Raw genomic sequence first — 22,696 nt, 5'->3', positions numbered from 1 at the left:
TGCTTCAAAGGTCATCTAAAAGACAAGAGTCTGTGTTTTGCACATGCTTGAGTTATATAGCTTGTGTCAAGCTTGGCTGCCTGCAAAACCAGCTCTGAAGAAAAGGTTACAGAAAGAGGAAGCCACAACAGACTAGTTGAGGCCTGCCCACGGTTTCAGTTCCAACTTGGGTTTTTGAACATTTTCCATCTTGAGGGATTCAGGACAATGACTTCTCTGGCTTCTCCAAGCTGATTAGGAGCATAGATCAGGATGTGAGGAAAGGAATTGCTTGGTTGTCATTTCCGGAGGAACTGGTACCCCTGGGTTTTAGGGCTCAACCGACATAGGAAACACCCAGAGGCTTGAACTTTCTGTAAGATAAACTTAATAAGTAAATTGAAGATTACAGGTACAAATTAAAGAAGTAGAAGGATCTTGATTAAGGCAGGTACAAGTGACCATAACCATGTCATATTGGGGAAATAGCTTTTCGTGGATTCACAGATAGAGCCCACTGAGAAGGTGTTGATTCCATATAGTCATGTGGCTTGTTTATAGATTCTTTGCACATTTTGTTATATCTGACTGAGGTATTAACCTAAGTAAAACAGGAGGTATTTGGCTACTGCACAAACTCCTCCTTGTTCTTCAAGGAGATCATCTGAAGCTAAATGACTGTCCCTGACAGCATTTACTAATGTGTCCATGGATATTTGGGTGGCTTCTAGGACTGCTGCAGTAGAATTTTCCAATTCTTCAATGGAGACTGTGAGATTCCTTAATGTGGCCCATGGTATGCAAAGCCTTCCCAAGGGGCTAATAGTCCAAGAGCAAGTCCAAATCCTGCTACTATCATTCTGAGGGCTTTTTTCCCCTATTATCATGTATGGATTTGAAGATAAATATGTCAGGCTTTAAATATTCCAGAGTACATTGACCCATGATTCAGACATTGTTTAAACAATTGAATAGTGTGATATGAGGACCATAGGTGGTATTTGACCATTTGGAAAGAAACTGACTCTCTGGGCTTCCATAAATAAATACATAGCCTTTAGGGGCATAAATAGATTTCCAGCCAGTGGAGTTTAGGCTACTAATACCCTGTTTTATGCTGGAAGCGTCTTTGATCACATTTGGGCTTTGGCACTGGGGAGATAAACAGCCCAACTTGTAGGGTCCGATTAACTCACAGTATTGTAGAGTGGGCTTGTTTTACAGATGGTCCTGAGATTTCTCCATTGGGGTGGTGTTTTATATTGTAATGCCCATTCCAAGTTTGCCTCAGGCCATCAATGGGAGTATTGAGGATGTGAATTTCCCTGGGTGGACATAGTATATATTAGGTGAATTTGACAAACTATTGAGTAGTTCAGAATCCCCTTTATTGTATGATTGCATCCTGATTGATTGTACCTCTCTGTCAAGACTCAAATTGTATTATGAGGGGGACTCTGATTTGCAAGAAAGATGGTATCAAGTAAGGAGTTGGAATTCAGGGAGGAATTAAAAAATGCAAAGCCAGTATCTGCAGTCCAGTTAGTTATGAGATTTAGGACAAAGCAAGGAAAGGTTCTATCCATGATGTCATCTATTAGGATAGTCCCTTCTATGGAGAGTTCAAATTTAATGTTTGACTGGGACAATGGCAGAACCTAGGAAAAGTTATTTAAGGAGAGGACCGAGTATGAGTTGAGGTGGCTGTGGGTATTTGGATGACATATCCAGCAGTCTCGTAAGTTTTCCCCAATGGTTGCTGCCTGTGATAGTTTTATTAATGAATTAGTTTCCCACCCTTTCAATGAGTCAAAGGCAGGGACTGGAATCAACAGAAGCACAGGTATTTAAAAAAGAGGTGACATATTCTATCTTTAGCGAGTACAAAGAAAATGATTCCTTTAGGCAGTGTTCTGGTTTGATAATGCTGCTGTTTTGCAAAACATCAGAAATGGATTGAATTTTATAAAAGGGGTTTATTTGATTACAAAGTTACAGTCTTAAGGCTATAAATTGTACAAGGTAAGGCATCAACAATAGGGTACCTTCACTGTAGGATGGCCATTGGTGTCCGAAAAACCTCTGTTAGCTTAGAAGGCCCATGGCTGGCGTCTGCTTGCTTCTAGTTGTGTTTCAAAATGGCGTTCTCTAAAATGTTGGTCTTGGGGTGTTTTGTCCTCTCTTAGCTGCAGCTCCTCTTCAAAATGTCACTCTTAGTTGCTCTGAGGTCCTTCTTTCTGTGAACTCCTTTAAACGAATGACCCAATTAACAACCACCCTGAATGGGCGGGGTAACACCTCCATGGAAATTATCCAATCAAATGTTTCATTCACAGTTGATTGAGTCACATCTTCATGGAAACACTCAATCAAAGAATTCCAATCTAATCAACATTAATACACAAGATTGCATCAAAGAACATGGCATTTTGGGGGACATAATACATCCAAACCAGCACAGGCAGTTTACAGTCATTATGAAGTAGAAAGCTGTGAGAAAACAAGCAAAAGACTAATGGCTAAAATATGACACTGAGGGTCAGTCATTACTCATCTTTTGATTTCTTTTTCTTGAAGAGTAGTGTTCTAGTTTGCCAGTGCTACAGGAATGCAAAACACCTGAAATGGACTGGCTTTTATAAAGGGGGTTTATTTGGTTATGCAGTTACAGTCTTAAGGTCATTAAGTGTCCAAGGTAATACATCAACAATTGGGTACCTTCACTGGAGGATGGCCAATGGTGTCCAGAAAACCCATGTTAGCTGGGAAGGCATGTGGCTGGCGTCTGCTCCAAGTTCTGATTTCAAAATTACTTCCTCCCAGGACATTCCTCTCTAGGCAGCAGCTCCTCTTCAAAATGTTACTCTCAGTTGCTCTTGGGGTGTTTGTCCTCTCTTAGCTTCTTTGGAGCAGGAGTATGCTTTTAATGGCTGTCTTCAAAATGTCTCTGTAAACTGAACTCTCTCAGCACCTGTGCATTCTTCAAAGTGTCCCTCTTGGCTGTAGCTCCTCTTCAGAATGTCACTCTCAGCTGCACTATGTTCCTTCTGTTTGTCAGCTCATTTATATGGCTCCAGTGATTTAATTTAGACCCACTCTGAATGGGTGGGGTAACACCTCCCTGAAAATTATCCAATCAGAGTCATCACACACAGTTGGGTGCGGTACATTTCCATGGAAACACTTCAAAGATTCCAATCTAATCAGCACTAAAACGTCTGCCCCAGAAGATTGCATCAAAGAATATGGCTTTTTCTGGGGGACATAATACATTCAAACTGGCACAAGTAGCTTAAGGTCAGTCATAGGCTCACAAGAGTACTCAGGAGATGAGAAGTTCTCATCAGGATTCCAGGCTCACCCAGTGTTTGGGCAGTTTGGTCTGTTAGTTTCCTGTTGTCCTTGGAGACCATTTTCCACCTGACTCCTATAGACTGGTCTGGAGTGGTTTTGGTGGACAGGTACCAGCTTAATCTGTGAATAATGGATCTACCCTGTAACTTAACAGAAGAGTGAGTAACCAGCAAAACCTGGTAGGATCCGTTCCCCTGGGGCCATAATTGATCTTCGGAGTGTTGATTCTTCCAGGTTTTAAAGAGCACCCTGTCGCCTGGACCTATACAATGAAGGGACACGTATGTTGGAAACGTAAGGCAGCTGGAAGCATATTGGTGAGTGACAGACAAGATAGCACCCAAAGATTGTACACACTTTGCAGCATCTAGTTCCTTTATAATGTGACTGTTTTCCAGATTACAATAACAATTAGTCTTAAGGAAAAGGCTCCCATATAACATTTCATAAGGGCTCAATTGGAGCTTGCTTCTGGGGCCTACTCTTGTGAGAATAAAATTAAGTTTAGCTTTCACACAAGGTGATATGGAATAGGGGATAATGGAGGCTTAGGTGTAGAAACTCCTGAAATAGCCTTGTAACTTGTTACCAAACTAGCTCAAACTGGCTCTGCCATTGAAGAACAAAGGAAAGAGTCCGTGTAAGCAAAGGAGTGGTGTCAGTGCCTTATATGGGCTTAACAGTTATAGTCAGGGGTGGAGACTTGTTTCAAATATTTCAAATGTTTCAAATTTGCTTGGGTTAGTTAGGCCTGTCGAATAGGCTGTAACCTCTGGAGTATCCAGCCAATGGAGAAACAGGGGAGGGACTTGCATGTTAGGTTTAGGGAATAAATAGTGCTGTGTTCTATTGTTTGGCATGCCAATCATCATATTTCGGTTGTGCACCCGTTCTTGCAAGATCATGAATAAAATCTTTTCTTCTCCACAGATGGGTCAGCATTTATTCCTTTTCAGATATAGTGCTTGTTCTCACACTCTTACTCTAAGTAGTGCAATTGGTAATGCTCTATCCTACATCAAGTTAGTTTCCTGGTAGATTTTTACTAGAGTCTTCTTTAAGGTACGGCTCATTTTTTTTCCCCATTTTCCCTGTGGACTGCAGCCTCTGTGAAGCATGCAACTTCCATTGTATTCCTAGGGCTTCAGCTACCTCCTGGATCACCTTAGCAATGAAAGCTCTCCCATTGTCACTCTATATGGAGTATGGCAATTCGAACAGGAGTATGATTTCTTTAGTAGGAATGTTGTTATTTCTGAGGCCTTCTCTGTTCTACACGGAAAGGCTTCTACCCATCCAGAGAAGTTGTCTACAAATACTAGCAGGAATTTTTAATTTCCTCTAGCTTTGACATGACAGTAAAATCTATTTGCCATTCTTCTCCTGGTTCTGTTCTTGTTTGTACTCCCTTTACAGGAGGAGGGGCACCCTGCTTTGGGTTATTTTGGGTGCAGATTAAGCAATTATGGACCACCTTTTGAATTATTTGCTGCATGTTTGGGCCAACAATGAACTTTCATAGCCACTGGGAAACTCGATAGTGTCCCTCCCATAATGGGTTCCCTGATGTAAATGTGTGATGAACCCTTCCATTAAGTGTTCATGCACTATTACAATTCCTTGTTTATTGTAAAACCATCCTTCCTTAGTGGCTCCATAAGGCTCCACACAGGGGTTTTGAGGGCTTATGTAAAATTCTCACTCATTAGCCCTATCCAAATCCATTGCTGAATATTGAAATTTAAATGAGTCTAAGTCCGTGCTAGGTATCAAGGCCAAGATAGTATCATTTGGCTTCCCCTCTCTGGCTACTTGTTTAACAGTCTGGTTGGCTAAATTGTTTCCGTTTGCTGTTAGACTATCAGTCTTTCGATGTTCCAGACAATGGATAATTGCCACTTCCCTTGGTAAAATACTGGCTCTAGCAGGGCTATTATGACTTCTGCATGTTTGCTCTCCTTCCCTCCTGGGGTTAATAATCCTCCCTCTTTCCATATGGCTCCATGTGCACAGACCGCTGAAAAGGCATATTTTGAATCTGTTTAGACAGTGAACCTATTCACTGTTCCCAGATATAAGGCCCTGGTGAGCCCTGATGAGAGCTGTAAGTACTGCTTTTTGATTGGACATACCTGAAGGAAGTGTGTTCACTTCTAGAATTTCTTGGAGAGTTACTATAGCATATCCACCTCTACAGAGTCCTTGGTCCATGAAACTACTTCCATCAGTGAACAACTACGTCTGGATCCTCTAGGGGTTGATCTATGAGGTCCAGTCAGCTAGAATAGACTTCCTCAATTATTTGTATATAATCATGGAAGGTTTTTTTCCTGTGCATTGAGAAGTAGGGTGGCAGGGTTTAAAGAAGAGACTGCCTTCAATTTTATATTAGGATTATCCAGTAATATGGCTTGGTACTTGCCTTTCTTCCCAGAGATGAGCCAACATCCTCCTTTTTGTTCAAGAAGTGGTATCACAGAGTGAGGGGTGTATACTATGGCAGGTTGTCTCAAAGTAAACTTTTTGGCTTCCTGTAACAGGTTGCAAGTAGTGGTCCCTGCCTGGAGACATTGACCATCCCTGGGTCACTATATCCAATTGTTTGGAAAAGTAGGCAACAGGCCTTTGTGTGCTGCCCAAATTTTGTGTCAATACCCCAAGACTTATCCTTTGCCATTCATGTACAGATTGGCTTCATTATGTCTAGGAGGCCAAGTGCTGTGCTTTTAAAAATTATTCTTTAATAATATGAAATGCCTGCTGGCATCCAGCAGTCCAATCTGGTGGCTCATTATTTTTTCCTTTAATGGCCTCATACAAAGGTTGACTAAAAGTTCTAAAGTTGGGATACAGATACAGCAAAACCTGGCCATCCCTAGGAACCCTTGAAGTTGCCTCCTTTAAACTGGTATAGCTACTCTTGCTAATACTTCTGTCTATCTGGCAACAGATTTCTTTGACCTTTCGACAGTTCAAATCCTAGATATTTCACAGATTGTGAGATTTGGGCCTTTCTCTTGGAGGCCTTACATCCTCGGTTTGCCAGGAAGTTCAGAATTAGGACAGTATTCTGATCTGAAGCTTCCTTGGTGGTACTGGCAATCAGGAGATCATCTATATATTGTAGTAAAATTCCTTCCTGAAGTTGGAGCGCTCTTAAATCTTTAGCTAGTGTTTCTTCAAATATAGTGGGGGCATTTAAAAATCTCTGTGGGAGTACAGTCCAGCAGTATTGCTGCTTTACATTTGTCCTGGCATCTTCCCATTTGAAAGCAAACAATTCTTGAGATTCTGGACTCAGAAGTATACAATAAAAAACATCTTTTAAATCTAATACTGTGGACCAACAAAGTTCCCTGATGTTCCGGTTTGCTAATGCTGCCCTTTTGCAAAACACCAGAAATGGACTGGCTTTTATAAAGGGTGTTTATTTGGTTACAAAGTTACAGTCCTAAGGCCATAAAGTGTCCAAGGTAAGGCATCAACAATGGGTATGTCGCTGGAGAAAAGCCACTGGCATCTGGAAAACCTCTGTTAGCTGGGAAGGCATGTGGCTGCCATCTGTTTGCTCCCAGGTTGCATTTCAAAATGGAGTTCTCTTGGGGCGCTTTGTCCTCTCCCAGCTGCAGCTGCTCTGCGTCTGGGCCTGTGTGCCTCTTTTTAAAGTACTCCAGTGATCCAATAAAGACCCACCCTGAATGGGTGGGGCAATACTTCCATGGAAATAATCCAATGAAAGATCTCCCCCACAGTTGATTGAGTAACATCTCCATGGAAACACTGAACCAGTAGGTTCCAACCTAATCAACACTAATACATCTGCCCCTATAAGACTACATCAAAGAATATGGCTTTTTCTGGGGGGCATAATATAAACAAACTGACACACCTGATGAAGTGGTGATCAGGATGTAAGGATTTGGTACCACTGGATGAATATCTTCCATTATTTGATTAATGGCTCTTCAGTCTTGTACAAAGTGAGACTCAGTACTGGATTTCTGAACTGGCAAAGTAGGAATATTATGTGGGGATCTCAGCATTTGGGATGTGGTTATTGACCTGGCAAATACCTTTTTCTCCATTCCATTTTTCTGTGCAGAGGACCAGGATCAATTGTCTTTCATGTGGCAAGACCAACAGCATACCTTCACTGTAATGCCACAGGGGTATTTAACTCCCCCACTACATACCACTAATGGGTGGTATAGGATTTGAGTTTGCTAGCCCTGCCAGAAGGACTTCAAGGGTTCCATTATATGTATTTCATCATGATGGTGGGCCAGAAAAAGGAGCAAACCATGAGGGACTGCACACATTGCTAACCGGGTTTCAATATCCCGGCTGGGCCACAAATCCCAACAAGACACAAGGCCCACCCCAGCAGGTCACCTTTCTTAAACAGCATATGGGCTGGGGCCCAGCATTGGATTCCTCACCTGGCACAGGACGAATTACTGTCCCTAAAGTCATCAAAACGTAGCCCAGCAGTTGATGGGGCTATTTGCATATTGGCACCAGCATATTCCTCATTTCAGTATCCTCCTAGTATCCCTATACCAGGTGACATCAAAAGAAGGTAGTTTTCCCTGGGGAATGGAGGAGGAGCAAGCCCTGAAAGAGGTAAAAGCGCCCATTTTAGCCACTCTGCCTCTCAGACCTGTAGAGCCTGTATCTCCTTTGGAGCTACAAGTCACCGCCACCTGGACCCATGCTGACTGGTGCCTCTGGCAAGAGGAAGCAACAGGAATTTTCAGACCCTTGGGTGTTTGGACCAAGAAGTTCCCAGGTACAGCCCAGCACTACTCCTCCTTTGAGAGGCAACTTCTGGCATGCTCTTGGGCTTTGGTGGAAATGGAAAGGATTACTAAAAGCCCTCAGGTCCTCCTGAGGCCAGAAATCCCTGTCCTGTCCTGGATCCTGTATGATCAGAATACTCATCCAGGAAGTGCCCAACAATGGCATATCATCAAATGGATGTGGTACATTCAGGCTTGTGCTTACCTGGGCCCCAAGGGAGTGGCACGCTTGCATGAGAGGTAGTGGAAGGCCCCTCCATAATGATCCTGCAATACCAGATGAAGACCCTTCCCCCCCTGCACTGGCATCTTGGGATGCCTGATTCAAGGATGCACCACCAGCTGCTCAGCACTGGCTCACTGACAGATTGGCCAAACTGAAGCCTAAAGGGGTAGCAGAGCTGCTTTTCCAAGGTATCCCATGTATGTACTGCATCTGTCTGATGAACTGGAATGACAAGGCCATGGTCTGAATAGGTGTCTACTGCAACCAAGGTATAGGTTGTACCTTGGGATGGTGGAAGAGGACTGATGTAGCCCTCTTGCCATGAGCTGGTGTAGCCCCTCTGGAAATAACCTCTAAATACCCTTTTTGGGCTGTGGCCTGGAGTTGACATCTCTCATATCGTAAATGGCAGACTGGACCTCTTTTAATGAAAGAGGTACTCCATATTCCTGGACCCCTAATTGCATGGTGTTGAAATATCCAAGTCCGGTTCAATGGTGAATCCACCCAGCAGCAGAAGCAGCCATGGGAAGTTCAGCTATTTCTCTGATGTCATTGAGAGTAAGTTTATTGTCCTCATCCTCTGGGCAGGGCTTATCCTCTGCCTCATTCCCAGGAAGATCTCTGGCCTCATCGGGGGTGTAAAGCAGCTCAGTGCATCCTTTATCGGCTAGATCATTCCAGTGATTTTCATTGTAATACTGACAACTCCCATCTATCAGGAAGGGGTGGAAGTGAGCCAGAAGATATGGGCAAGACACTCAGATCAATGGGAAAAGGGTGAGGTTATAGCTCAAGGCAAGAGATAGACAGATTGAGTAGCTTTAGAAAGAAAAGTTACTACAAATAGGCAGAGAAAAGTATCTCCTATGTGTTAGAAAGAAAGCTGTACCTGAAAGAGAATGAACGCTCACCCGATTGTGGAGAAGAAAAGAATTTATTCACAATCTTGCAATAACAGGCCCGCAACCAAAATTTGGTGGCTGGTGCGTGCTGAAAAATAGAAAGCAGTACAATTTATCCCTGAGCCTAGCACTCAGATCCCTCCCCTGTTTCCCCATTGGCTGGGTATTCCACAGGTTACAGCCTATCTGAGAGGTCTAACTAACCCACATGAATCCCATTCCCCACATTTTTACCCATAAAAGGAATTGGCACCAATCCTAGGCTTATACCAGAGGCCTTTTTCTTCCCCTTAACTGCGGAACCAGTTTGAGCTAATTTTGTTTAGTTTCTGTTTCCCCTATTCCACATTACCTTTATGTGAAAGCTAAACTTAACCCCTTTCTTACATATGGGAGACTGCTACATGACCACCTTGTTGGGACTGGTTGCTATACCTCTGTCCTGTTTCTGCAGATTTGGCCTGGCAGCAACCTGAGAGGAAAACACCTCCATCCAGCTGACCCGGGTTATCACAGCAGCAGGGAACCTTACTGACTACTGGATGTGCCATTTGATACCTTGCACCCTCTCCCCTCTTTGCCACATCCAGATTGTCACTCAAGGAGCTTATTTCTCCTGCCTCAACATCAAGACGACCTTCATTTACACCCTATGACAAAGTTAATGACACAGCTGTTGGCTGAGACCTCTTCTTCCCCACACCCTGGACAACCTGTTGGGATGTAACAACTCCCAATATACTGAAACTGACAAATGGCTCAGTCACCCTTCTGCTAGCATTCCCGAGAGGACCAGCAACTCCCTAGGGGTGAATCATGCCCCTCCAGGGTTTATCTTCCTTTTTGGAGAAAACGAAGCCTCCACCAACTGGGCCACTCTTTGCATAGGTCATTGGACAGTGATGGGGAAATGCACCCTCGGGTTTCTGGCTGTTCCCTTGAAAATTCATAACCAACCTGAGACTTCTCATTGGACTGCTCCCCTCGATTTACTATCCCAAGCAAAACATGATTTGCCTAGGATGGGAGGGTTCCATGATTCTGGATTTGCCCCTTTTGGGCAGATCATTACTGCCTGGCTGGGAGTAAGTGCCAACGAACACATGATCCACAATCTGTCAGCCACCTTGGCTGTCTTTGCTGAGTTCACAGCATGAGCCCTTCAGGCCAAGTAAAAATCATTAGACTGTCTAGCCAAAGTAGTGCTTGATAATTGCATTGCTGTAGACTTCCTCCCAGCTCAACAAGGAAGTATATATGCTATTGCTAACATCTCCTGCTGTACATTGGTTAATACCTCGGGGGAAGTAGAATAGGGGGTGATTAAAATCTAATGGCAAGCTCACTGGCTGCAAAGTGTATAAACACATTCTGTGTGGGACCTCTTCCAGCTGGCTCCCAAGTGGACTGGGGACAAGGATGCAACTATTACTCCAGACCAGCCTGATCACTCTGCTTGGAGTAATGGTATGCATAGGAATCATCAAAGCCCTCCTAATGTGCTGTAGCTGCTGGCGTTCCCAAACTTTAACTGTCAACATTGTTGTGGGCCATGGATCAGTACGCCTGACCCATCTCCACCTTCATGTCTAGGTGGGAAGTGGGCTTATGATGTGGAAGCTAATGTGGAGAAGTAGGCTAGGCCTGGTGGAGAGGCCAAGGGGTGGACTGCTGGGGAAGTCACTGATATGCTCAGCGGCTGTCTCCCAGCCCTTGCTTACTCTCTTCCTTTCCCCCTCTTGATTTTTTCTGTGCAGAAGTTTTGATGTATTTATATTTCACAGTTTGGGGAGTTGTATTAGTTAGGGTTCTCTAGGGAAACAGAATCAATGAGAGGTATGTATGAATATAAGATAAAAGTGACTCACACAACTGTGGGTATGCACGAGTCCAAATTCTGTAGGGCAGTCAGCAAACTGTCAACTCCAAGGAAGATGTCCAATGAACTCCTCAGGAAACGAACCAGCAACTCCGATGAACTCAGGAAATCAACTGGGATCTTCAACGAACGTGTTCGACGAACTCCTCAGGAAACTCTTTGCTGATCAGCCGAAGAAGAAGTGAAAGTCCTCTATCTGTCTTGCTTATAAGTCTTCAACTGATCAATTCGGTTAAATCCAGCCAACTGCATTCTCTCAGTGTGGAAGACACGCCCTTTGGTGAGTCATCAGTCACAGCTGCAGCCAGTTGACTGATGATTTAATAAACCAGCCTATTGGTTTATTAACCAGCTACAAATGTCCTTGCGGTAATTGTTAGGCCAGTGCTTGCTTGACCAGACAGCTGGGTACTATTACCTGGCCAAGTTGACACATGAACCTAACCATCACAGGTGTCATTACATCTAACGGAATGGCCTGACCAGTACCTTGAAACTGAAACCGGACATGAGGAGCCCCAGCTGCTTGCCAGGTTGGGAACTCTGCACAAAGGTTACCTGGTACATACTTAGGGCCCTCTAAGTCCTGGGGTGTGGAGATATCCAGCTTTCAGACAGGAGAGGTGTCCCTGTCTCCAGTGGGAAGCAAAACATGTGGAACTGCCATCCACTAACCCTGACCCAAGCACTTGGCCTTCTGGGGGATGGGGTGGAGGGTGGCAGCCAAGATGGGGCCTCTTCTGCGCTTTTGGACCCTTTGTTCTATGTAAATAATGAAGTGGTCATTTGTTGAGAATCTCTGTTGTGCCTGAGCCTATGTTCCCATGATACACGTATAGCAGTAACTGGTCCCATTCGCTGTTCTTTCCCCAAGGGAGTAAGTCCTCAAGGGCAGCTTTATGCATTCATTAGGAGAAATGTGCCAAAACAGGCCAATGTTGTTGGGGCTCTGGGGCCATACCGGGCATCCCGGTAGAGGGCAAGTGTGAAGTCCTTGGATTCAGTCTCTTTTGTGCCCGGCATGGGGAGTAGCGGCTGGGAAGGGAAGTGGCTGAAGATTCTCAGGGCCAAGCTCAGCCCTCCAGTCCTCCGCAAGGCGTTCAGCCAAACTCTTTCCGCCGCATACCGACATCGGAGAATCTGAGACATTGGCCCTCCCAGCTTCCTAGAGAGGCCGCGGAAGGCCCGGGGCGGCGATGCGCGTGCGCGACCGAGCCAGCTAGGGTGGGTGGGACGGTCCCGGCAGTCGGCTGTGTCTGCGATCAGAGGACCGATGGACGGCGGCGGCAGTTGGTGAGCAGCCAGGTGGGGCGCTGGAGGCCTTGTGGTTGCTATGCAGGCGCGGGGGTCCCAAAGGGCGGCGGGGGCTCTCGGCCCTGCTTGGGGGGCAAGCGGTGCGGCCCTGCCTTGAGGCTGTGCCACGGGCGGGGTGGATGGGCCAGGTATCCCGCCCCCGCCGCAGGGAGGGCGTATCAGGAAATCTCCAAGCCACCCCGGGCGTCCCGATGCAGACAATATGGAGAGGTGGTTTCCCTGAGCTTTATCTTTTCACCCAATTATGCAGGTAATGCGCATTTATTACAGACAGTTAGATAACCCAGGTAAGTGTAAAGAAAAAGTAAAAGTAACCGCAATCTATAGAGCACTAGTAAATCTTTTAGTGTCGAGACTTCAGGCATTTTTTCTTCCTGCCTAATTATTCAGACTCATATGCGTGTATATGTATATTTTTTGCATGAAATAGGATTATACTATTGCTTTTTAAATTTGTATTCTTATTGTGATAAAACACGCATAACAAAAATTACCATTTAATCGTTTTAAAGTGGTTTTAACATTCATACTGTTGATTTTTAAAAATTATATTATCTTAAACTTGCGAAATACATTTGTTAATATTTTTGTTAAAAATGGTTTTAGCATTATGACAACACTAAAATAATTATTTGTATTATTAAAATATATAAACAAAAATATAAAAGGTATGTTTAAAAACTTTTTTTTTTTTTTTTTGCAGTTTATTTCCCATAGTATACATTTACAAGGGGAATGTAACATAATGTTCAACAAGTGACATTTGGGTAACAGAATTCTTGTTAGGATGATTGTCTCTCACTTCAAAATAAAAGTAATTAAAAATGCAGTTTTTAAATGTAAAGCACAGCTCTAATCTAAACAATTTTACTGTACTCTGACTTGCGTAGGCCTGGTCTCCTTCCTAATTTAAAAGTGTCTAGGAAAGAACACCATTCTGCTTGAAACTGTTTGCAATTCAGAAATTGAAACGAGTTAATATTAGATCCCTTATTTTGCAAAGAAATGTATGCCAATGTTTGACACCCCCACCCCCAATTCTTTTTTGACTCTTTCCTTACTTTTCTGGCTCCAGGCTCATCTTGTATTTTCCCTGTCTCAGCCCCAGAATCAGCCATTTCTCCAAGGAGTCCTGATTCCTTTTATTAAAGAGTGATACTTAGAAACCACGATCTGAGCACTAGGTGGGAGCTTATTTTTATAATGGTAAAACAGTATAAATATTTGATTTTTTAGGGTGGTTATAGATTTAAAGAAAAATCATGTAGAAAGTGCAGAGTTCCCATATACATCCTTCCAGTCTTCCCTATTGTTAACATTTTGCATTAATATGGTATATTTGTTAAAATTGATGAACCAAAATTATTATAATTATTTTGTTAACTAAAGTCCGTAGTTTACATATGTGGATTTTTAAAAAGTTTTTATTGTGATAGCATATATGCAACATAAAATTTCCCATTTTAACCTCTTTATTTTTTTTATTTTTAATTTTTTAATTCAATTTTATTGAGATATATTCAGATACCATGCAGTCATACAAAGCGTACATTCAGTTGTTCACAGTATCAGTATATAGTTGTGTGTTCATCACCAAAATTAAATTTTGAACATTTTCAATACCACACTTAACACAGTTTGGTGGTGTTAATTACATTCACAGTGTTATGCTACTGTCACCACCACCCATTACCAAAGGGTTCCCTTCACCTGGAACAGAAACTCTACCTATTAAGCATTAGCTCTCCATTTCCTACCCCCTCCCCCGCCCCGCACCTCCTCCTGGTAACCTATATTCTAATTTCTGACTTTGTCTGAATTTGCATATTCTAATTCTTTCATAGGTGAGATTATACAATATTTGTCCTTTTGTGTCTGGCTTATTTCACTCAACATGATGTCTTCAAGATTCACCAATGTTGTGGGCTATATAAGAACTTCATTCTTTTTTTTTTTTAATGGCCGAATAATATTTCATTGTATATATGCACCACATTTGTTTATCCATTCATCTGTTGATAGACACTTGGGTTGTGCCTATCTTTTGGCTATTGTGAATAGTACTTCTGTGAGTAGTCTTTATTATTTTTTTTCCTTCTGCCCCCTTTGGGTTTAGTTTGCTTTACTTTTTCTGTTACCTCAAAGTGTGAGGTTAGGTTACTGATTTGAGATTTTTGTCTTAATTTTTATTTTAATAACATATATACAACCTAAAATTTTTCCTTTTAAGCACATGCAGATTTATAATTCAGTGGTGTTAATTACATTCACAATGTTATGCTACCCTCACCATCTTCTTTTTTAATTTACAGCTAAAAATTTCCCTCTCAGCATTGCCTTTGCTGCATCTCTTAAGTTTTGGTATGTTCTCATTTTCATTTGTCTCAGGATATTTCCAAATTTCCCCTGTGATTTCTTCTTTGACTCATTGGTTGGTTGAGTGTATTGTTTAATTTCCACATATAGTGAATTTTCCAGTTCTTTATTGATTTCTTAGGGTCATTCCATTGTGGTCAGAGGACATACTTTGTATGATTTCAGTTCTTTTAAATTTATCCAGACTTGTTTTGTGACTTAACATATGGTCTGTACTAGGGAATGATCCATGTGCACTAGAGAAGGATGTGTATTCTGCTGTTGTTGGATGAGTGTTCTATAAATGTCTGTTAGGTCTACTATTGATGTAGAATGGTCTACTTTCAGATCTGTCAATATTTGCTTCATATATTTTGGGGCACTGCTGTTAGGTCCATATATGTTTAGAATTATTATATCTTCTTGATGAATTGACCCTTTTATCAGTATACAGTGTCCTCTTCTGTCCTTTTTAACTGTTTGACTTAGAGTCTATTTTATCTTGTATTAATATAGCCACCCCCACTCTCTTTTGATTACTATTGCATGGAGTATTTTTTTCTGTCCTTTAATTTTCAGCCTACATGTAGCTGAATTTAAGATCTCTTGTAAATAGCATATAATTGGGTCATGCTTTTTTATCCATTCTGTACATAATATTTTAAGGTTATGAGTATGTACTGAAAAAATCTTTCTTCGATGGAGATTATCTTAGAAACTTGTTTATTGTCAGTTTATAAAATAAACCTGATGTCTACTCACTCGACTGTACAGTAGTAAGAAAATGCAAGAACAAGAGATAGCTTAATGGGGATTTTTAAAGGAAAATAGAACAAAACAAAAAATCGTTTTGCCCATAAGGTGAAGAAGTAAAACAACAAAAAGAAGAAAATCTCCCTGAAAAATGTTAAGATGCTTGCTTGGATGTTACCTGTTCATTTTGTCATCATTTTCTTTGTGGGGATGAAATTGGGTTAAGTTATGAGTCTCTGGGAAAAGAGTCCTGAGGGTGTGATCCGGTCCAACTTCCTTTCCAGGCTGGGTGTTCACAGTTGTGGTATAATCTCAACAAGTTGATAACTGAAGCTTTTCTTCTGTCCTCAAAAGCCTGTTGGGACCTTGGGGTGGGGGGGTGGAACCCTGCAGCAATGGGATGTCTGAACTTAATTCTGCTGGCTCAGTTCGCTCGGCCTCCATGTCTTCCCTGTACCCTGGGTTTTTCATCCAGAGTTGAAAGGCCCACGAGATCTTTAGCCTTATCCATGTACATGATTGCAGAATATGGACTAACCTGTTCTTTGATTGAAGGATTGGAATCCTTGGCCATATTCCCAGGCAGTCACCCTCGTTTTTCTGTTTGCCAGTCTTCTCATCACCTGTTAGAAATACTCCATTGATCTCTGGATATTTCTGCAGTAGCTGCTTTGGAATAGACAAGGTTGGAGGCACATTCTGGATGCTAATTTCAAAGGTAGGTTTCAATTCCCTGATAGATCAATGCCATTTATATTTTCCACTGTGTGCATTATTCAAAAAATTTTCTCTGGCCTCCTCCTTATCAAGATCATTCTCTTTAGCTCCATTGACAGATTTCTTTTCATCCTTAGCAGCATGCAGTGTGTCTTTCTAATTCTTTTCAGACTTCAGTTTTCTTTCTCTTCTCCAGTCTGTTTTGCAAACTTGACTGTGTAAGTCTCTCTCCCCCTTTTTCCATCTTTCAGCTTCCTCTTGAGCAGTGGTTTCTGCATTTTCTTTGTGCCATTTGTCATGTGTTCATAATCTTTATACCTCAAGCTGGTGATCACCTTTAGAAAAGGTCTAAACTTTATCTGGTCACGATTCAGTAGGCTTGGGTTTTCCAGTTTGCTAATGCTGCCATTATGCAAAATACCAGAAATGGATAGGCTTTTATAAAGGGAATTTATTAGGTCACAAGTTTATGGTTCCAAGGCCATGAAAGTGTCCAAACTAAGGCATCAACATGAGGATACCTTCACTGAAGAACAGCTGATGGTGTCTGGAACACCTTTGTCAACTGGGAAGGCATGTCGCTGGTGTCTGCTGGTCCTTTGCTCCTGGGTTGTGTTTCAAAATGGCTTTCTCCAAAATGTCTCTGGGCTTCTTTCTTTGCTCCTCTGTCTCAGCTCCTCAGTTCTTGCTTCTTTCTCCCTGGGCGTTTGTCTCTAAGCATCTGGAGGTCCTCTCTTAGCTTTTCCAGGGCAAACTCTGGGCTTTGCCTCTTAGCTTAGCATCTCCAGACGTCCTTCAGTCTGCATCTCCAGACATCTCCAAGCATCAGTGTCTGTGTCAGCTCTTGAGCTCTCTTAAATACACCAGTGAACTAATCAAGACCCATGCTGAATGGGTGGGGCCACACCTCTATGAAAATAATTTAATCAGAGTTCTTACACACAGCTGAGTTGGTTACATCTCCAGGGAAACACTCAATCAAAAGGTCCACCCAATGAGATTGGGTTAAAAGATCATGGCTCTTTTGGGGTCCATAACAGTTCCATACTGGCACATTGGGCTTCAAGCAGCCTCCCACTCAAATAAGAGTGTTGGGTGGGCAATAATTTTAAGTAAAGAACACTCAAGAAAAGAATTCAAATCTTACGTATATATTTACTAAAGGAGCACTTATGGTAAAAGGAACAGGCTTACAAAGCAGACGTAAATTAATACATTACCAAGCCTGGGAACTGTAGTCTCTCCAGTTGCGGCTGAATATGAGAAGAGAGTTCCTGTACATTCTTAGCACAGGGTATTTTTATTGTAAATGATAAAGGTTGTATCTTCAATCAAATGAAATTTTCTGGTACTACCATGGGGGTTCTTATCTAAAACTTCAATTTTAATCATATACTTTTTTTTTTATGTTTTGCAAGTAATCAAGTCTTAGTTCAACCTTAATCAAAAAAGAAGTGTCCCGTGGTTCATACTAAAACTTAAGTGAACTAAGATAAGACATATGTATTTCTGGATTAATTACTAGTCTTAAATAAAAGCATTACATTATTTTAGCAAGCATGTAATTGGTTAAGAATGTATTCATAAGAAATAGATTGTGGTGATGAATGCATAACTATATGATCGTACTGTGAACAGTTGATTGTATACCATGGATGATTGTATGGTTATGTAAATATATTTCAATAAAACTGAATTTTTTTTTTAAAAAAAGAATGTATTCATAGTCTTGTAACTAACTATATCATGTCATAAAGAGCAGGATAGTCTTCTGTTGTCTGTGGCTGACAACATTGGGGAAGTTCTTATTACTTTTACAGTTTCCCAGCCTTTCTCAGGCTCAATATTGCTTCTTTTCTTCCTTTCTTTTTGGGCTAGTTTTGCCTCCCTCTCAGTTATAATAGAGATAGTCTCCGATATAGGACTTGTAGGGTATGAGTCATTTGTCCAGTCATTATAGTGAGGCCTTTCCTTTTCTCATTTTTAGGGAATATTACTTTGGTATTCTTAGGTAAACGTTCAGATAAATATGCCTCAGTATTGGAAGGTATGACTAATTCTTTGCTATCAGAACCAAAAACGTCTGGTATTATATGAGCACAACAAGGTTCCTCAGTTTCCTGACTGAGTGGGGAAGAATTAGCGTCTTCATACTCAGATTCTTCGCTAGAGGTACCTTCCCGTAACACGTTGGAGTACAGTAAGATGGTCTGCTGCTTTTGCTCCCAGTATCCTCTCATCTTTAGCCTTCTTTTGATATTCTGTATCTTCAGGACACTTTGATGGCATAAATATTAGTACTTTTGCTATATTCTTTCAGGTTCTAGAGGCCCTGTTAATTTTTTTCCATCTGTTTTCTTTCCATTATTTAGATTGGGTAATTTCTCTGTTTGACCTTCCACTATGCTGATTTTTTCCTCTCGTCTCTCCATTCTGCTGTTAAGTTTATTCACTGAGATTTTTATTTTGAGTGTTGTGTTTTCCAGTTCCAAAATTCCCATTTGATTCTTCTTCATTTCTTCTATTTCTTTGTCCAAGGCAAGCATTTCATGTTTCTAGGATGTTTGTAATTCCTCATTGAAGCATTTTTATAATGGCTGCTTTAAAATCTTTTTTTTTTTTTAAAGATACTACCTTATAGTTTAATATGTGATTGGTTGAAAAAACTACCAGAAATAATATATCCCAGCAGATGATGTCTTTTTTTAATTCAATTTTATTGAGATATATTCACATACCATACAATCATCCACAGTATACAATCAACTTTTCATAGTACCATTCATCGCCTCAATCTATTTTTTTTATTATAGAATTCTTTATGCTTAAAATGGAGTCATATTTTTCCCATCTGAAAATAAGCCTGTGACCTTTTGCATTCTCCAGGCCATATGTATTTCTGCAACGTCCGGGGTCCCGAGGCACACTGGGCAGAGTGAGAGCTGAGGGCTGTCAGGTTCAGGTCTCCAGGGCTAGGAAGTGCACATTGTTGTGCTACCATCTCCCAAAATTGTGTTCCAAACCACGCACTTCTGTCTTCTATCACCCTGTAATGCTCCCTTTAGTATTTCCTGTAGGGCAGGTGTCTTGTTCACAAAGTCTCTCATTGTCTGTTTGTCAGAAAATATTTTGAGCCCTCCCTCATATTTGAAGGACAGCTTTGCTGGATATAGGATTCTTGGTTGGCGGTTTTTCTCTTTCAGTATCTTAAATATATCACACCACTTCCTTCTTGCCTCCATGGTTTCTGCTGAGAGATCCGCACATAGTCTTATGAAGCTTCCTTTGTATGTAATAGATCGCTTTTCTCTTGCTGCTTTCAGGATTCTCTCTTTGTCTTTGACATTTGATAATCTGATTATTAAGTGTCTTGGCGTAGGCCTATTCATATCTCTTCTGTTTGGAGTACGCTGCGCTTCTTAGATCTGTAATTTTATGTCTTTCATAAGAGATGGGAAATTTTCATTAATTATTTCCTCTATTATTGCTTCTGCCCCCTTTCCCTTCTCTTCTCCTTCTGGGACACCAATGATACGTACATTATTGTACTTTGTTTCATCCTTGAGTTCCCGGAGACGTTGCTCATATTTTTTCATTCTTTTCTCCATCTGCTCCTTTGCATGTAGGTTTTCAGGTGTTTTGTTCTCCAGTTCCTGAGTGTTTTCTTCTGCCTCTTGAGATCTGCTGTTGTATGTTTCCATTGTGTCTTTCATCTCTTGTGTTGTGGCTTTCATTTCCATAGATTCTACTAGTTGTTCTTTTGAACTTTTGATTTCTGCCGTATATATGCCCAGTGATTCCTTTACAGCCTCTATCTCTTTTGCAATATCTTCTCTAAACTTTTTGAATTGATTTAACATTAGTTGTTTAAATTCCTGTACCTCAGTTGAAGTGTACGTTTGTTCCTTTGATTGGGCCATAACTTTGTTTTTCTTAGTGTAGGTTGTAATTTTCTGTTGTCTAGGCATGGTTTCCTTGGTTATCCAAATCAGGTTTTCCCAGAGCAGAACAGGCTCAGGTCCCAGAGGGAAGAAATATTCAGTATCTGGTTTCCCTGCAGGTGTGTCTTAGAAAATTGCTCCACCCTGTGATGTCTCAGGTCACTGTGCTTTTCTGCCCAGCAGGTGACGCCTGTTAGCCTATAATTCTTGACTGGTGTGAGGAGGTATGGCTGTGTTCCCCCAGGCTCTGGGGTCTGGTTCTGAGTGGAAAGGGCCCCACCCCTTTCCTCCTAGAGAAAATAGACTCCCTAGGGGGAGGTCATTAGCATTTCAATGGTCTCACTCTCTGCTTGTGCTGTCTCCACCCTTCCCCGAGTCACAGTCCTGGAAACTGAAAACGACTGGGGCTTTCTCCACTGAGCCGAAAAAGAAACAGATAGTTCCCTTCAGACCCAGTCCAAGGTGACCCTCCGGCTCTCCAAGGTCAGTCGTCACCCAAAGCCTCTGTCTGTTTTTTGGGGATTCGTACCTGTAGTGAGCTGTTCACACTTGCTACTTAAAACCCCAGTTGGAGCTCAGCTGAGCTATATTCGCTTGCTGGGAGAGAGCTTCTCTCTGGCACCAGGAGGCTTTGCAGCTCGGGCTATGGGGGAGGGGGTCTCGTGACTTGGATCCGCAGGTTTTACTTACAGATTTTATGCTGTGATCTTGGGCATTCCTCCCAATTCAGGTTGGTGTATAATGAGTGAATGGTCTCGTTTGTCCCCCCGCAGTTATTCTGGATTATTTGCTAGTTGTTTCTGTTTTTTTGTAGTTGTTCCAGGGGGACTACTTAGCTTCTACTCCTCTCTATGCTGCCATCTTCTGCTTTAAAATCTTTATCAAATAGTTGTAGCATCTCTGTCATCTCACTATTGACATCTATGGATTGTTTTTTTTTCCCCCCATTCAGTTTGATATCTTCCTATATCTTGGTATGATGAATGATTTTCAGTTGAAACCTGGACCTTTTCATATGATGGTTATGAGAGTCTGGGTCTTATTTAAACATTCTGTTTTAGCTGGCTTTTTTTGTGGCACTGCTTGATCAGGGAAAGAGGGGGCACTGCCTTGTCACTGCCAGGCAAGGATGGATGTCTAAGTTACCTACTTGGCTGCTGTTGAAATCCAAAGGTGGGGAGTCTCCTCATTACTGTTGTATGAAGGTAGGACTCCTGGTTTCTCACATGGCCTCTACTGCTACTGGAAGGTTGGGGGTGACTTTGTTACCACTGGGAAGTGATACAAGACCTGACTCTCCACTAGGCCTCCTCTGACAGCACCCCCAGCAGTGAGGGGGAAAGGTGCCTTATTGCTTCTGGGTGTGGATAGAAGTCTACGTTCCCTACACATTCTCCACTGAAACATCAGTGGAGTGGGGAGAGGTGCAATTTGTTACTGCCCAAAGGGAAAAATGTCCCAGCTCCCTACTGGTATTTTCTGACACTTTCTTGGCAGGAAGGTTAGGGTGCCTGTTTACAGCTTGGTGAGGACAGAAGTTTAGGTTCCCCAGTTGGCCTTTGCTTGTGTGACTGGGAGAGTGTTTGACTGAAATAGAGGTAGTTATTGTCTAATAGTTTCTTATTTTGCTAGGCTACCCCTTTCCTGGTCCTTTGGCTAGAGAGAGCAAGCTTTTGTAGGGGGCTTTTTGGGTTGGAGTTGGTGTTTCTGAGTTGTCAGCTTCTTCATTGCCAAGTCTGGAGCTGAAAAGAAAACTCAGGGAATTCACCATCATGTTGTTCTTTGGGTCCTGAGGTTCCAACCTGGTCTGCCTTTTTCTTTCCACCTTTCAGAGTCTTCTGATGTTTGTTTGATATATAATGTCTAGGGTTTTTTAATTTTTAAAGTTTTTAATTTTTTATTGTACTTATTAGAGGAATGAGGAAAAGTATGTCTACTCCATCTTCCCGGAAGTGGAATTTGCAATACTGTCTTTTAATAAGTAACTGATCAATTCAAATTTAATAAGATTACTGATATGTTTGTTCTTATTTCTGCCATTATTTGTGTCTTTCTGTGTCCACTTTTTATTTTTCTTTGTTTTCTGCCTTTTCTTGGACTGATCAGTTCAGCTTGGTTCTGTTCTGTCACCACGATGCTCCTGCTCCACTGGTTTGAAAGCTCTGCTTTCTGTCTCTGCTCTCTTAGTAGCTAATCGTAAGTTTTTACACACACAGTTAATTTCATAATTTCCCATCAAAACTCTTCTGGGACAAAAGAACCATATCATGTACAATTTACTTATTGTTCAATATTTTAATTTTTAACAATCAGTATACATTTTTTAATCAATACTGATCTGATATTTTTTGACTCCCACATCTCACATTTTCTTGCATCTCATTATTTCTTTGGTGTTCAGTTTTCTTCTTGCTGGAGAACATCTTTAAAGTCTGGGTGTTGGGGACAATTAAGGTAGCATGTATAAAATCCAC

General features: G+C 41.8%; 1 protein-coding gene across 12 annotated transcripts in view; it reads left to right on the top strand.

Moving 5' to 3' along the window:
• LOC119543724 (zinc finger protein 445-like) overlaps positions 1 to 22,696 on the top strand; it is a 60,511-nt gene that overhangs the window by 23,973 nt on the left and 13,842 nt on the right. For 4 of the 12 annotated variants that reach the window (XM_037848656.1, XM_037848639.1, XM_037848657.1 and 1 more), the window contains exons 1-3: positions 13,180 to 13,640; positions 14,769 to 14,817; positions 16,176 to 16,282. The exons of 1 other annotated variant lie outside the window; for it this stretch is intronic. The gene's annotated coding sequence lies outside the window, so the exon portion shown is untranslated. Of the gene's footprint in view, positions 1 to 12,382; positions 12,448 to 12,467; positions 12,744 to 13,179; positions 13,641 to 14,768; positions 14,818 to 15,465; positions 16,283 to 22,696 lie in introns of those variants that run through there. 7 more of the 12 variants (XM_037848641.1, XM_037848643.1, XM_037848645.1 and 4 more) reach the window with 7 other exon arrangements.

This window comes from Choloepus didactylus, chromosome 1 (genome assembly GCF_015220235.1).
Source record: "Choloepus didactylus isolate mChoDid1 chromosome 1, mChoDid1.pri, whole genome shotgun sequence".
NCBI classification, from domain to species: domain Eukaryota; kingdom Metazoa; phylum Chordata; class Mammalia; order Pilosa; family Megalonychidae; genus Choloepus; species Choloepus didactylus.
This window is presented reverse-complemented; position numbering and strand designations above follow the sequence as displayed.